Raw genomic sequence first — 16,083 nt, forward strand, 5'->3', positions numbered from 1 at the left:
GATAAAGGCATCCTATATATCTTTTGGAGAAGAAGCAGTGCAGACTTCCCCTTCTAAAAATGATGGCAGTCTGTGACAATAACCAGACAGGTCCATATAATGTGACAGGCAGAGGGCGTGGAGACAAGAGACCAGGGCCAAGCCGAGGTTTCGGTCTTTCCCAGTCTTGTGACCCTGGGCACATGATGACCTTGTTGAGTCTCGGTCTTTTCTTTCTCTAAAATGAGCTTAACAATACCTACCCTCCATCTAAACTCCTCAGAGGGTTCAATGAAATAACATGGGAAAGCAGGGCTAGCACAGCATAAATATGGGATCTAAACCTGACATGCTAACACGGCTGATGCAAGATTACGAGGTGTCTAACATTTTTTCCTGTGAGATAATTTGCTAAAAATGAGCACACTGCTAGATCTCAGATCCCCAAACTTCCAGAGGTGTAACAGAAGTGAAGTTTCAGTCACTTCATAATGAAACAACAAAGAAACTAAATGGAAAATAAGTGATTTGAAGACTGTAAGACAAAGAGGAGGTTGTCTCTAAGAATCATTTTCTTTCTTCTAGATTCTGGATTTGGAGGATAGATTATTCTGTGGATATTTATTTTTTAGGTTAATTCAGTTATTTTTTTTTTGCATTTGGAATATTTACAGTTAAAAGATGTGAGGATAGATAAAGGTTAACAATTATTCAATGACAGAACAAAAAAATGTATAAACCATTGTAAGTATAGCAAGATAAAATCTATTTTCCACCACTCAGAACCATGAATTTTACATGGGCAGAACCCTGAGAAAACACTTTAACAGCATTGTTTGCTGAAAAAAATTCCTGTAACTAAATCAAAAACATTATTTTCGTGGGCCATCTCCCAGGGCATAGAAATAATTCTGTTATTACAGGCTTACTTTCCAAGAGAAGATTTTGTGAGAGGATTTTATGAATGGTCATGTTTGTCTTTCAAAGATAAATGTGGATAAATACATTGAGGAATGGACTATAATCTTCAGGGCGTGTTTTCATCTCAGAGTCCACAGCTCCCTGATCTGTTCCTGTTTCCCCTGAGAAATGGGAATCTCTTTTCTAGGTCTGTGCTAGTCACAAAAACAAGATTTTACTACTGTCAAGCTGAGTTGTGTAGTCAGGAGGCTCAGACCTCATTAAGTTTGGTTTTTCTGCCCTTTGCCTTCTTCCTCTCCCTGGAAGCATGGAGCCTCCCTGCAGAAACCATCAACAGACCCTTGGGCCTTGTATTCTGGGACTTCCAAAGAGGTTATTTCTGTTGTTCGTGGCTTTCAACTCACTGGAAGATGAGTCTGTGTCCGGCAGCTTTTGAGTTTCTTGAGTTTTGTTTATAAAATACAGACGAACTACAGGGCTTGATCTGTGAGAGTTAAAGAGGCCCAGGCTCTATTTTAATTGGCAAAAGCAATGCTGACTGTTACCCCAGGGAAAAAAGCACCTAAAATGTCTCTGCTGGTTTTTAGTCCTTGATTCATGAAGTATCATTTGAGTGCGTCTCTATGGGCAAAGTCCCATGTTAGCTGCTATGGGGATCGGGGGCAGGGCTAGGGTAAGGCAAATGAGGCATTTGCCTCGGATGCAAAATTTTAAGGGGACTCAAAAAAGCTCAGTAACTAAGCTAAATAATATTTTGATGCAATATTTTTTAAAACTAAAAATTAATTTAAAAACTACGATGAATAAGATATCAAAATGTTCAATAAAGTCAGGGTCACTAGTAGTGCTGTGTCCAGCCACGTTGGAGCCTGAGACAAAAGGAAAAATCTGAAAGGAAAAGGGACTGTCAAAGGACAAAAACTGAGCTGGCCTTTATTTAAAATATCGTCCATTTCATTCATTATAGATTTTTTTTTCTTTTTTAAAATATTGCATTAAAATATTTTTCTTGGCTGAGTTTTTTTTGGGGGGGGGAGGGGGTGGGCTCTTAAATTTTGCACTGGAGACAAGTAAGTGCCTTAAATCACCCCCTTCTAGTCCTGATGGGGATATAGAAACCCTGCCCTTCAGGAGATTATAGAAATAATAAGAATACTAAGTGCTCTGGGAAAATTACTGTGATACCAGATAAAATGTGATAAATGCAAGGAGAGAGGCTACCGATAAAAGGTCACAGGGGCTTACAGAAAGAAGCACTTATTTTCAGCAGTGGGAGTCACTAAACGCTTTGAAAAAGGTTGGGTTTAAACAGTTCCTAGCTATTTTCTGGCTGGAGATTAACAGAGGGAAGAGGACAGAAACCCAGTCAAGCTTAAGTGAAGAAAGAAGCACCAGTAGGTGGGTATGATAAGGGAAGGAAATTCATGGGGCTATATATGGAGAAGGTTGCCAGGTGTTTATGAAAGTGTATGTTTATCCAGAGCAGAACTTATCCCTGAGTCTTTGCCGTAGCAAAGGAGAAAGTCCTGCAAGGGACTGATTGGTTTTACAACCACCACATGTAAGCAAGACCCTTCTTTCCAGTTCTGTGGATAGAGACAGAAGCCAGTGTGTGGACATGCGTGAATAAATCACATTCGTGAATAGTAAAGGAGTTGCCTTGTACTTAAAAGATACCTTCATTCACCAAGTTAACTCTCTCCTCAAGGCCTGCTTTCTGGCTTGGCTAGCAGTGTTCTGCAGTGGTCAAAATCTGTGTAAACGCCCATGCCAACGATGAAATCCTAATGTGGAAAACCAAACTATTAAAAGCCACAAGGATTGGAAACAGAGGAGAAAGCATGAATTCAGAGTCTCCCAACAAATACCTGAGACGGACTCAGGACTCAGACAGATGTTTTGGTTCTGAATCCTGTAATTCATACAGCCTCCCCCCACCCCCAACCTTTAGTTACTATTAACCGCCTTTGATTTATTGGGCTTAGAAACAGAGACTTAAGGGGGTAGCTTTGACCCAGTTCCCTGTTTTGAACATGCTGAGTCATTTGTGAATCTACAACAGCCCAGCCTGTTAGAGAGAAGTGCTTGCTATGCAAGGACCACATATGCTTTCATGAAGGAAAGGAGAAGTTAAATATAACTCATGGTGATCACCTGACCCGCAACACGGGTATACGGCTACCATAAGCAATTATTTGTTAAATTATCAAATGAATATCAAAAAACCTACAGTTTATATTTTTCTAAAATTAGCTCATCATCATATAATTCTTAATTGGGAGGGAGAGAAATAAACTATATGAAGTTTAAATCTATGGCATTTTATTCCCCCAAAGATATCACATTCCTTTTCAGGGAGGAACCAGCATTCTCACCATCAACTGGCTGGATTTGTCACCCATATCATGAAAATTTTTACCTTACTCAGAGGCTCTACTTTCTCAGAAAACCAAATGGTCAAGTTACCACACCAGTAGACAATCTCTTTTAAGAATGAAAAAGTTTAGACCTGAAGTGTATTGATTTACTTACTTTAAACAAAGTGACAGGAAATAATTTATCATGGACTCAGAGGAGGGGAGCGTTGGAAGGGGATATGGACATCACCTGGTCCAGTGGCTTTAGGACACTTCTCAGGGGTGGAATTCTTTCTCCAGTGGAGTGTCCAGTGGAAAGCAAAGGGAGCTGCTTTGACTAACCCTAAATGAAGCCAGCCTAAAAAAAAAAAAAAACAAACTTTGAAGAAAAAATAAAATACCTGAGGAAATAGAAGCCCAGAAAGTTTAAATGATGTAAGGGGTGGATTTGGGATGCAGTGCCTAACTCCAGGTTCCCAACTGTTCCTGTGGGTGCCCACAGATTACATGTCAAATCTAAACAGCTGTCTCCCATTGTGGACTGTGTGTACCCACATGTTTGTGGCGTTGACCTACTTTGACTAAGGCTGGTGCTCCCCAACCTTTGCCATCACAGGACCCACATATAGTATCTGTAAGGTACTCTGGGGTAATGGCAGAGGCCACTGGCCCTGGGGCTCTGCTGGTTCCAAGCCTGGCCCAGCCATCCCTTGGGATGACAGCTATCTCTCTGTCCATTCATCTGTAATCCCTTCCTCTGCGGAACACAGGCTGGGAAGCTCTGGTCTATGCAGTCCAGCTCACTACCCCTCCAGAGGACATTAAGAAAAGAAAACACTTCGGCCTGACCCTGTTCTATCTATGCCCCGAGCACCTGTCATGTACTGTTTCCTCGCACTTGCTCAGTAGCAAGACCTGTACACCTGGGACAGGGGACACATTATGTGTACTTGGTAAAATTGGCAGAGGCCTACTCTAGTAGGCATGCCGCCATATTATTTCAACTCTACAAAATCTTCTTGGCACCATTGGCTAAGACCCCCTTCTAAGGCAGTGGTGGAAATAAAACTGAATGAAGTTATGGATGAAGTATTGGATAAATTTTGTAAAGGACAGATCAGACAGGTGCTACCAGAGCTCTGGCAGGCTTTATGGAAAAGGGAGCTAGCTCTACATTGTCTCTTGAAAAACGAGTAGGGTTTCAATGGAGAAGGGCTCTCCAGGTGAAAGCAACAGACGGGGCAGAACCAGCAAAGTGGGGAAATTCAAGACTTGTTAAGAGAAAGGTTTGCTCTGTGGTTTGCAAGGAACAGTGACCATGACGAGGCACATTGGAGAAATGGGGTGTGGCAAGAACACAAGCAAGACCAAGGAGCCTTGACTTTCCCTGTAGCCAATCCTAAAACAAGATCTTATTCACCTACCACATACTGGGCACTACAGCACCTGTTGGGGATAAAAATGTCTTAGAGTAGGGAGAGAGATGTAAAGAAATAAAGTGTCTAAGTACTATGATTAAAATCCATATCAGAAATAATGGATGAAAAATGGAGGTGATTGACTATCCATGGAGCGTAAGAAAGCCTTCCGGGAGGAGGAGGGAGGTGGCATTGAAGGTTTTGGAAAACAGGATTACTGGGCCAGAAACATGATTAGAGCTGCATTTTAGAAAGATGACTGTCACTGTACTCTGTGGTATGGTTTGGAGAAGGGGGCAATTCGAGATGAGGATCCCAGTGGGGAAGTCAGTGCCATGTTCCTGGAGAGACACAGTGAGGGAGAGAAGAAGGGCAAATAGCAGCAAGGATAGAAAGAAGACATTGATGAACTTGGCCTGTCTGGTGTTTGGTCAGGTCATATGTTGCCCAGCAACTACACACAGCAAAAGCCTAACTCATGTAATTCACCTATGAGGTCAAAGTCACATCTTTTCCTCTGAAGGAGTACTACCAAGAACTGATATAATCCAGACCCTCTGACTCAGAAGACTTTCTCCATCCCTGCAATAATGAACTGTCTTATTATCCACTCAGTCCTAAACAATGACTCCTCTTTCCAATTACACCCTTTTTAAATTCACCTTCTGACATTTTGATGAAGAACTTTTACTAATCCTTCCACTCTTTGTTTCCAAGGTATTTAAGACTTTCCAAAGATGTCTGAGGGGTGATGGGGTAGTAATCTTCAAATATTTGAAGATTTAATCATAAGGCTTAGATATAGTCTTTATGAAAATGGAAAAAGAAACTTCCTGCTTTTGGCCCTCAGGGGTTTTCTATACATAGGATAACAAACAAAATAAATCTTTGAACTACCCTATATGCACCACCCACACATCTCAAAGATTAGTGAGAAAAGATATTTTTAAGAAATTAACTCAGAGAGAGAAGCTCAAGGTAGAGGCCAGAGAAGCTTGGAGAAGTGGTGAAAACTGGATGGGTTTAGAAGCACACATTTTCCTCCTTCTATGTAAGATGAAGGTGATTTCTGGTGATGAGTGGTGCTGAGAACAGGCAGGTAGCTGTAATTGGATCAGTGAATGGGATTTGTGCCTCAAATGGTTGTCTTAGTTTGCCAGGGCTGTTATAACAAATACCACTGACTGGCAGGCTAAAATGACAGGAATGGATTGCCTCACAGTTTGAAGGCTAGACATCCAAAATCTAGGTAATGGCAGGCCAAGGTTTCTCTGAGATCTGTGGTGTTTGGGTGGCAGCTTGCTGGCAATCCATCACTCAGTCTCTGACTTTCTGTCTTCTATTCCCTCATCTTATTATTGTGCCAATTTGCCCTGCTTATAAGGTATCCAGTCATACAGGATTAAGACCCATCCTGATTCAGTTTGGTCTCATCTTACCAGAATCTTCAAAGATCCCATTTACAAATAGCTTCACATCCACGGGACAGGGAGTTGGGGTGGGTGGGAGGGGTTTAGGACCTGAACACGTCTTTGTGGGGGACATGATTCAATGCATAACAATGGTACATTTGCTCCCAGTAGTTACACAATCACTGTCAATAGGACTGAATTTTAAGAAGCAGATTTCCAATGAATATAGGAAAAACTTTCTAACCATTAGAGCTGTCCAACCATGAAGACTGGAGAAGAAAAGAGCTCTTTAACCATCTTTTTCTTCTTCAGCATCACCATTATCAACAACGGCAAGATCATAATCATGGTTATCACTTCTCGAGAGAGACCATACTGTAACTACAGGGAATAAGACATCCCAACTGCCAAGGGAGTTACAGAGTTATGGTTTAGTGTGTTTGCATGTGTGTGTGTGTATGTGTCCATAGCGGGGGTAGGGGAGGGGTAAGAGACCAGAGAACAAGTGATAATAATGGAAATTAGAGGCACAGCCATTTCTTCTCATTTGATTACAGATGGGTTAAAAGACATCAATTACATTCGATTGAGATAATCAGGGGAGACTTTTTGGAGAAGGAGGAAAAAAGACCTCAAAGGATGGATGGAATTTCAACGAATAAAGATGAGGAATGGATGAGCAAAGGGAAATACAGGCAACAATTATTTATTCTTCTTTGGCTGGAGTAGAGGGTACGTACGGTAGAAGATGGGATTGGAAAGCTTGTTGGGATCCTATGGCAAAGAGCCTCGGGAGCTGCCGTAAAATGTTTGCACTGAGTCTGGGTAGTGATTTAAGGTTTTGTTGCAATAATATGTTAGGGTACAAACTGTATTTGTGAAGACTCACCTGGCAACAATGAAATGAAAAGAATATACGGGAAAGAGAAAAGAGTCAGGGAAACAAGTTAATAGACAGCAGCCCAGAAATAAGATAATGACTATCTGAACATAGAATGGAGAAAAAGGAACAGAGCTGAGGGAAATCGCCAAGTGTGAGCGAGGCATTGAAACAGCCCTGAGAGGTCCAGTCCAGACAACCTGAGGTAAAATAGTTCTACTGATAGAAATAGAACAAGGAAAGGATAGTCACACAAAAAAGGAAAAGGGTGCAAAAGAGAGGAAAATGCAGAGGAGTTGAGATTTTGGACATGCATTGACATGTATACTCAGAATGCCTGCTTCATTTAGACTTTAAACATGCTTCAACATTAGCTCTTTGTTATCTTGTACATGGTTTATTACAAATAATGGTGGAAGTACTGAAGTTAGCAGATGATATATTATTGTATATCAATGAGTATGGATTCAAAGTTATAGCTCTGATAACCACATAGTATTCACTTGCATTCTGATAGGTGTTCTTAAGTGGGAGAGAAAGGAGTGGATGCCTAGCAAATTTATGATATGCTGTGTATGCCCGTGGGAGTGAATCATGCAAAAGAACAAAACATGCCATTTATTTCATATGTGAAAAGCCAGAGAACCACTGGTTTAGATAATTAGGACCTGTGTGCTTTTATGAATAATGTCAAAGAGTGTTTAAATGAACCCACAAGAAATAATCTGAAATTATTTCAGGCCACTCTCAGCTGTTTGTCTGCTTGGCAATAACTTGGAGGTACCTAACTTCTGTGTCTTTCTTGTGCATGCATAAATGAATGGCTAGGGTCTCATAACACAATTCATTTCACCCTGGCCTGGAATTTCATTTCATCTGGGTGCCTCTTCAACCGATGGGAGTGAAATACTAATACCAGGAACATGGGTTTTGGAGTCCAGCAGTCCTAGATTTGAAGCCTGGTGCCATACTTAGCACCTATGAAAACATGAATAAGTTACCTTCTTCTCGTGCCTCAGTTTCCTTATCTCTAAAAAGAGGATGGCGGTAACATCCTCAGAAGATGTCTGTGAGAATTGAAAGGGAAGATGTGTGCCAGGTGTCTTGAATGGTGTTGACCATGACAAAGAATGAATCTCTCAGACCATCTCCAACCTGCCCCCACCCCACCCCCATATTCTACATGGAAAATGTCAAAGAGCTGATGCTAAAACATGCTTAAAAGCTACATGAATGAAGCTGGCATTCTGGATACACATGTAAGGAAGAGCAATTCTGCATTTTCCTCTCTTTTCCAACCTTTTCTCTTTATGTGATGGGCCTTCCCCTGTTGTTTCCCTCAGTGGAACTATCTTACTTTGAGTTATTCCAGGCTCAGCCTCTCACGATCAACACAGAACTGAGATCAATAGCAGCCTCTCAGCAGGAGCCACAAGGGTGACAGGAAAGCTAACCCCCAGAGAACCAGGCTGGCCCAAACTGCTCAATCAGAGAAAAAGAAACTTTTGCTTTAGACATAGCCATGGGAGAATTTTCTTTTTTTTTTTTTTTTCTTAAAATCCACTGTTCATGTTTTCAAAAATGCAAGCAGTAACAGACAGGAAATTGAGAAATAAAGACTTCTTTAGACATAGTAATTCAACCCCAATACTTATCCTGTGTACTTTCTGCTCAGAGGTGAGCTCTTATACTATAGAAAGTAGAGTACTAATCCCTGAATGAGCTATAATCGATAACTATAATTTTGTTGTATGGATTACATAACAACCCACACATCGGCTACCAACCAGTGGTGTGACCTTGGGCAATTTACTTGTCTTCCTTGGTCTCAGGTCTTCAGCTGAGAAAATAAGTTCAATGACAGCATAATTGTTATGAAAATTAATTGTAAGGAGGTGTGCCGGTTTGGATGCATTATGTCCCCTAAAACGCCATGTTCTTTAATGTTGTGGAGGCAGACATATTAGTGTTGACTAGTTTGGAATCTTTGGATTAGGTTGTTTCCTTGGAGATGTAAACCACCCAACTGTGGGTAATACCTCTAAGTAGATGATTTCCATGGAGATGTGGCCCCACCCATTCAGCATGGGTCTTGATTAGTTTATTGCAACCCTCCAAGAGCTCAGACAGAAGGAGCTCGTTGCTGCAGCTTAGAGAGACATTTTGAAGACAGCATTGAAAGCTGACATGGACAGTCTGGCAAATGCCAGTTTTGAAATGCAACCTGAGAGCAAGGAGATGCCAGCCACGTGCCTTCCCAGCTAACAAAGCTTTTCTGGACAACAGTGGCCTTTCTCCAGTGAAGGTATATTGTGTTGATGCCTTAATTTGGATGCTTTTATGGCCTTTGGACTGTAAATTTGTAACCATATAAATCCTCTTTATAAAAGCCAATCCATTTCTGGTATTTTGCATAATGGCAGCATTAGCAAACCAGAACAGGAGGATCAAGATAATGTAGGGAAGTTTCCTGGCTTATAGTCCCCTTCACAGCTTCCTGTGGTAAGGCAAGATAATAATAATTCATATTCTGGATGTGCCAGAATTATTCTAATGCTGAAAGCACATTATCTCACTGTGCTGGTTTGGAGCTGTTATGTACCTCAGGAAAGACGATGTTCTTTTAATCCATTCTTGTGGGGGCAGACCGATTGTGGGTGGGACCTCCTGATTAGGTTGCTTCCACGGATATGTGACCCTGTTCATTCAAGGTAGGTCTTAATCCCCTTGTTGGGGTTCTTTATGAGAGGATAAAAGGCAGATGAAACTCAGAGAGCACAGAGAGACATTTTTGGAGAGACATTTTGGAGACAGCCATTGAAACCAGAAGCAGTAGAGAAGCTAAGAGATGAAATCCAGAGTTTGTCCTGGAGAAGCTAAGAGAGGACCCACAGATGCTTAGGGAGAAAATGCCCCAGGAGAAGCAAGAAGGACCCACAGGAGCTGAAAGAGAAAGCCAAGGAAACCAGAACCCAGGAGAGAAGGACCAGCAGACATCGCCATGAGCCTTCCCATGTGACAGAGGAAACCCAGATGCCAGCAGCCTTTCCTCTGAGAAGGTTTCTTCCTCTTGATGCCTTAATTTGGGCATTGTCATGGCCTTAGAATTGTAACTTGTAACGTAATAAATCCCCATTGTTAAGAGCCAACCCTTTTCTGGTATATTGTATTCTGGCAGCTTCAGCAAAGCAAAACACTCAATCTTCTCAAGAACCTATGAGATAGGAACTATGCATACCCCTATTTTACAGAAAAGGAAACGGCAGCACAGAGAAGTTAAGGAACTTGCACAAGGGGACTTACCTAATAAGTGAGCTCAAGCCCAGGTAGTTGGTTCCAGAGGCTGGGTTCCTGTGTTCTATGGCACTTGTTACATTTGGGGTTATAACCTTAAGATTTTTAGATGATTCTGTATATCCTTGTCTATAAGTTTTTGTGAAAGGCGGCCAGAATCTCTTTCAACAAAGTGGTGGACAAAAGTTTAAAAGTTCTTTTGGTTTGGTCTGTTTTCCCAGATAATGATAATAGACCCAAACCAAGTTAGATAAATGGCTGTGAAGTCATTTTACCATATTTACTAAACCTCTTAATTTAATCAATATACAAGAAAGGAAAAAAAAAATCTGTTCTTTGAGTCTCAGATGATTCTGCCTCTCTCCCCATCCTAACTTCTGGGAAAGTCTTGTATCCCTCCTGCCTCTTTGGATTCTGGGTAGATAAGGTATATGTACCTTTTGATATTGCTGTTCAAGTTCCAGTTTCTTCTTTTGAAATATTTTGAAATATATTTTATATATTTGTATCAAAATATATATTCGTTCAATGTCCACTACGGGCTTTCGCTATCATGTTGATCTGGATGTAGAAAACCCAGCCCCTTCCCTTGATTTCATACATAAATACATACCATCCACCCATCCACACACACACATTCAAAGTCTTTATATATACTTACCAACATTTTATATCTATTTTATGTCCTTTACTGAAGAATTAGATAAACAGAGGGGTTTACATTATAGTAGTGCAAACAAATGAAAACAATTTAAAATTGAATATCATATAATTTTTTTTCCATCAACCGAGGCTACCACCACCCTCACTAGCAAAAAGTATGAAACTTCCATTTTCTATATGGAATAATTCAACCATCTCTTTGTTCTCCCTTTCCTTCCTTCCATAACTTTCCTGGGACCTAACCTTCCTGCCTCACTCTTCACATCAGGCTTGTTTATCAAAGTAGGAGAAATTCTGAAGCCAGTTGCTCAACCTCTTTTCACCCCATTACGTTACATTAAAATTGCCCACAATTGCAGGGAGTAAAGCATTTCTGTGAATTACCAACCTTGACAATTAGAAGGCAAGTTCTAACACCTCACCTTAATTTTCCTTCATGTAATTGGAGGCATTGCCTCTTGTCTTACTTTCAGAAACCCAGACTGCAGGATTCATGAACCCTTAAATAATATTCTACCCCCAGAGATTGCCTACTTCTTGGTGAGGAAGCTGTTTTTTTTAATTTTCCCTAACTCTTGAGGACAGTGGTTAAAGGTGAAGAAACAGGAGGTGAGGCAAGAGAGGCAGTCAACTGGGAAGGCTCTCAACAAAGCACGGGTGGGAAAGAAAGAGTGCTGGTAGAAGGACAAACAGGCAGCACTGAGGTGGCACCACTGGAAGAAAATCAGACAAAAGATCATGGCAAAGAAAGACCCAGGAAGTTTCACACAGCTGGGAGTCCTACTGAGGAAAATGTGGAGACTAAAAATTAGGTCCATGTCTCTACTTTAGTAGTGATCACCCCTCTTTTATCCTTTGCCAATGAGCAGCAAGCTGTCATTTTTCTCTTCCCTATTTCTTCTGTGTCATGATCAGCAGTTCTTACAAAGATTTAATTTCAAGCATGGAGTAGGTGTTTGGAGAATAGACCAAGGAGAAAAGGCTGGACCCTGACCTGGAAAACCTTTGTGGTGTTTTCCAGAGGTGCCTGCAGATGCTCCCAGAGCTGCTCTGCTACATAACTTTAAAGCAAGTGTTAAATCTATTTATCCCTTCAAACTGGGATAATGAAAGCAATAAAAATTAGTGACATTGCAGTTATTCCAGATACATAGACATTTCTTTGGCACATTAAAGAAATGTATTTGTGAAAGTTAATAAGGGCCCAGGAGGCATGCATTCACTAAAGGAGGATGCCTTTCAGCCCTACAAGTGCTGCCAGGCCTGGAGGAGGGTCCAAGGCACCGTGAAGCCTTCCAGCAACCCTTCAGAGTAGACGCCATTGGCCAGTTTCTCCTCATGGAAACCATTTAGCCATCAGAGAAAAATTAGATTTTCCCCTCATTTAATTATGTGGATTTTTTTTTTTTAATTAAATGTGCTAAGAGGCTGGGAGCCAATATCTACAAAGGAGAAATCTCAAGACTCCACTGTTTTCTGCCAGCCGGTACTTCCTTGAAAACAGACACTGGGTGATGGAAAATGTGGTCAAGTTTTGAATGTTTGTGCTAAAAGGAAAAACACCTTTTCTTTCCTTTACATTGGCCAGCCACACCTGGCAAGGCAAAGGCCAGCTGAGTGAAAAGTCGCTTGTGCAGAATCCAGCTGAGCTGTCCGTTGAGCTCAGCAAGCAGGGACTTGGAACCAAAACAACAGGGGAAAGAATCTCCAGATTAAGATATATTTCTGGTGTTAGATTATAAATTCCCATTTTTTTTTTTTTTTGAACTGACAAGAAGTAGGTCATTCACCTTCAAAGAAATGTTTTCAAGAACTTATCACAACGTATACAATTTTATCTTATATTATATTAATGTCTGGTCCACAATGGGAGAAAATTAAATGTTGTGAAAAACATTCTCTATAAAGTAGCGAATATTTGCTCTGAAATTTCCAAGGTGATGCTAGTTCTTCGTGAAGCTTAGTAGGAAAGGAGCCAGGAAAATAGGGACACCTAATAATTCCTATACCTTCTCTCCACTTGGCCAAAAAGGAGTTTACATGTAGTTCTTTGCTAGATCCTGGAACAGGTGTCCCCCAGTGAGAAACAAAGTCTGATTGTGGGAAGGAGAGGACGTTCTACTCTTAGGTTTTCTACATGGCTTTTTTCCAAAATTGTTTAACTTCTTTCGAAACAATGTTCTATTAAAAAAACAGAAATGCAGATGCTTCCTAACAGACCCTCATTGTCATGTCTTGAAATTGTATTCTGAAAGGTGAAGAAAATAGAAGTTTTTCTACCTGCCCCGGACGGCTCACCCCGCTTTGCTAGCACCCAGGCCAACTTGAGACGCTTCAAAGTCTGCACATTACATTAAAGAAGTCTCCACCAACGGCTTCCTTAACTCTAAATTCCCTAGTTAACTTCTGCGCCCCTTTAAACTCCTAACAAGATGACCCTTGTTCTGTAAAACCTATCGCCTCTTGCCAACACACACACACGCATATACAAAAACACAACTGTAGGGCAAATAAATCTTTCCAGAGAAAATAGATCCGTTTCCAAGTCACTCAACTGTACTAAGCAGGAAAGGGAGAAATGTTATTTTTCTAGGATGAAGGGAAAACAAGATCTCTCCTTGTTTACCCTGCCTAGCCCATTTCAAAAAAAGGTCAGTTTAATGCCTTCATTTAAAAAAAAGAAAAAAACAAAAACTGAAGCGTTGTTTATCAGAAGATACTTGGTTTCATTCAGGCTGAGAATCACACATCAGAGCTCTGTGCTTTTTTGTCTTTGACCTAAGATGCACATGGCAGGGCTGAATTCCCCGCTGCTCTGGAGATGTTGAAGTGTTGGGAATGGGAAGGATGGAAGGTGGAGACGGAATCTGGTGATGTGGGATTCTGTGCTATTGGCCAGTTCCCTATGGCCAGCCTGAGACCCGCCCAAATCACTGAGCATGAAAGACTGAGCTTATGAATCGATCCAACTTCATTCCAGGCCACACACACTTTCCATGCTTCCTTTTGTCTATATTCCCCATAATTGGAGGACCTGGGCCATCCCCCAGGTGAGCGAGAAAACATGCTGTATTGAAGGCTTGGCTGAGGAGCGCGGATAGAATCTAAATTGGGATGCAATACACATCTCCTGGTTTCATTCTTTTGTTTTCTGTCATGTTCTTTAGAATTTATCAGAACAAATCTCAAGAGAGTCCTAATTACGACTACATTACCTTGAGACTGAGGAGTCCAGCTTTCTAGCTCCTTAACATGAAAATAGTGAGAGAAACCAGCATTATTATTGCTCAGTAAAAATTTGATGGAAAAAAAAAAACCCAATCAAATGTGTTTCTAAAAATGCTAAATCTGAGAAATTAAACTTTTTGAAGAATTTTATTATAAAAAAAATGTTCCCTATATAATTACTTCAGGAACTAGAGAAGACTAGCCTTGGAGGGAATCTGAGAGTATTTTTCTGGCCACCCTCCCACCCAAAGCAGGAATTCTTTTGCATGTGGACACATTATTCCACTAGAGATTGGGGAGAAAAGTAATAATTTCATATACTTTGATTTGTTCCAAGTATTGTTAATTCTTGTCTTACTCAATTTGTGGTTGCCATGAGCTTGTCCAATTTTATTTAGTTCTTCTTGGTCTCATTTCAAACAGATTCCAAACAGAATAGTCTCAGGCATAGCTGCCTGAATGCAGTGGGATGTGAGCTGGCTCCTAAAAGAAAAAGATGCTCCTCTCCTTCCCATTCATTTAAGAGCTGTTGTGTTTTTGGAGCTCCCCAGGTGCTGGGAGGGTATCTTATCTTGCCAAGCTGCTATGACACATACCACACACTGACTGGCTTCACAACAGGAATGTATTGTATCACAGACATTTATTGTATCACAGTTTCAGGTGATAAAATACACAGTTTCAGGATTTTGAAAGTCCAAATCAAGGTACAAGTGAGACTAGGCTTTCTCCCCAAAGTCTGGAGCATTCTGGTGCTGGCTTGCTGCCATCCTTGGTTGCCTTGGCTTTCATCTCTACTTCCTGTCCCATGGGCATCTGTCTCTCCTTGTGTCTCCTCTTCTAGTTTCCACTGACTTTGGGCTTCTTGCCCCTCCTTGTTGCTTTCTCTGACTTCTCTTTAAAAGGCCTCTGTAATGTGATTTGAGGCCCACCCTGATTGAGTTGACCTCACTTTAACTAAAACAACATCTTCAAAGGGTCCTGTTTACACATGAGTTCACACCCAGGAATTCAGAGTAAGATTGAGAGCATGTCCTTTATTGGGGTACACAATTCAACCTACTATTGAGGGCTCATGATTTATTTTAGAATTATATTCTGAACTCTACTGGGAAGAGTCAGAAAATCTGCAGACCCCTCAAGGTGCACCCAAAACTGTCCCATGAGGGCCAAGTTCAAGGCAGATCTCTGAGGCCCTATTCATCCTTGTTCCAGACTGTTTTTCCAAGGCAGAAATGGGAGGGAGAAGGAGAAAGCCTTTGAAAAGACCTCTTGGTAGAAGCACTAATGGCCTAACCGCTGTCCCTAAGAAGTCTTCATTTAGAGTGGGAAGAAAAAAAAATGTCACGTTGTTTCTTAGTCAAATTCTTATTATTTGAGAATGCTTAATAATGCAGAAGCTCAAAAGCTCTGTCTAGCCCTGAGTTTTTCAGTGAGCAGATACAAGCCACAGGTGGCTACTAAGCCCTTGAAATGTGACTTTTCTGAATCGAGATGTGCTGTAATTGTCAAACACACACCAGAATCTGAAAACTCAGTACAAAAACAGAATGCAAAATAGCTCACTAAGAACTTTCATATTGGGTACAGGCTGAAATGATAGTGTTTTGGATATATTACATTAAATAAAATATGTCATTAAAAATAAATTTCATCTGCTTCTTTTTAAATTTTAATATAACTACTAGAAAATTTAAATTCACGTATGTGGCTTGCTTTATGCTCCTATCGGACCGTGCTGATTTAGGCTCTTCTGTGAAGTTTAGAATTAATAAGGTAAGAATTGAAGGTAAGGACCTATGATAACAATAATCATAGTTAGCCTTTATGGCACATTTGCTATGTGTCTGGCACTTTATGTGATTTTATTAAATCCTAATTCTATTCTTGAAAGGTAATTATCGTTAGTCCCATTTTACTGAAAGGCTAAC

At 40.8% G+C, this 16,083-nt stretch overlaps 1 long non-coding RNA gene across 3 annotated transcripts in view; it reads right to left on the bottom strand.

Annotated features, from left to right (window-relative positions):
- Window positions 1-11,357, bottom strand: part of LOC119507096 — a 28,194-nt gene extending 16,837 nt beyond the window's left edge. For 2 of the 3 annotated variants that reach the window (XR_005211133.1, XR_005211134.1), the window contains exons 1-3: window positions 11,313-11,357; window positions 3,433-3,615; window positions 2,578-2,684 (exon numbers count right to left, since the gene is read on the bottom strand). This is a non-coding gene — a long non-coding RNA (uncharacterized LOC119507096). The remainder of the gene's footprint in view (window positions 1-2,577; window positions 2,685-3,432; window positions 3,616-11,312) is intronic. The other variant, XR_005211135.1, reaches the window with a different exon arrangement.
- Between the last annotated feature and the right edge of the window lie 4,726 nt (window positions 11,358-16,083).

Source organism: Choloepus didactylus, chromosome 12 (assembly GCF_015220235.1).
Source record: "Choloepus didactylus isolate mChoDid1 chromosome 12, mChoDid1.pri, whole genome shotgun sequence".
NCBI classification, from domain to species: Eukaryota; Metazoa; Chordata; class Mammalia; order Pilosa; family Megalonychidae; genus Choloepus; species Choloepus didactylus.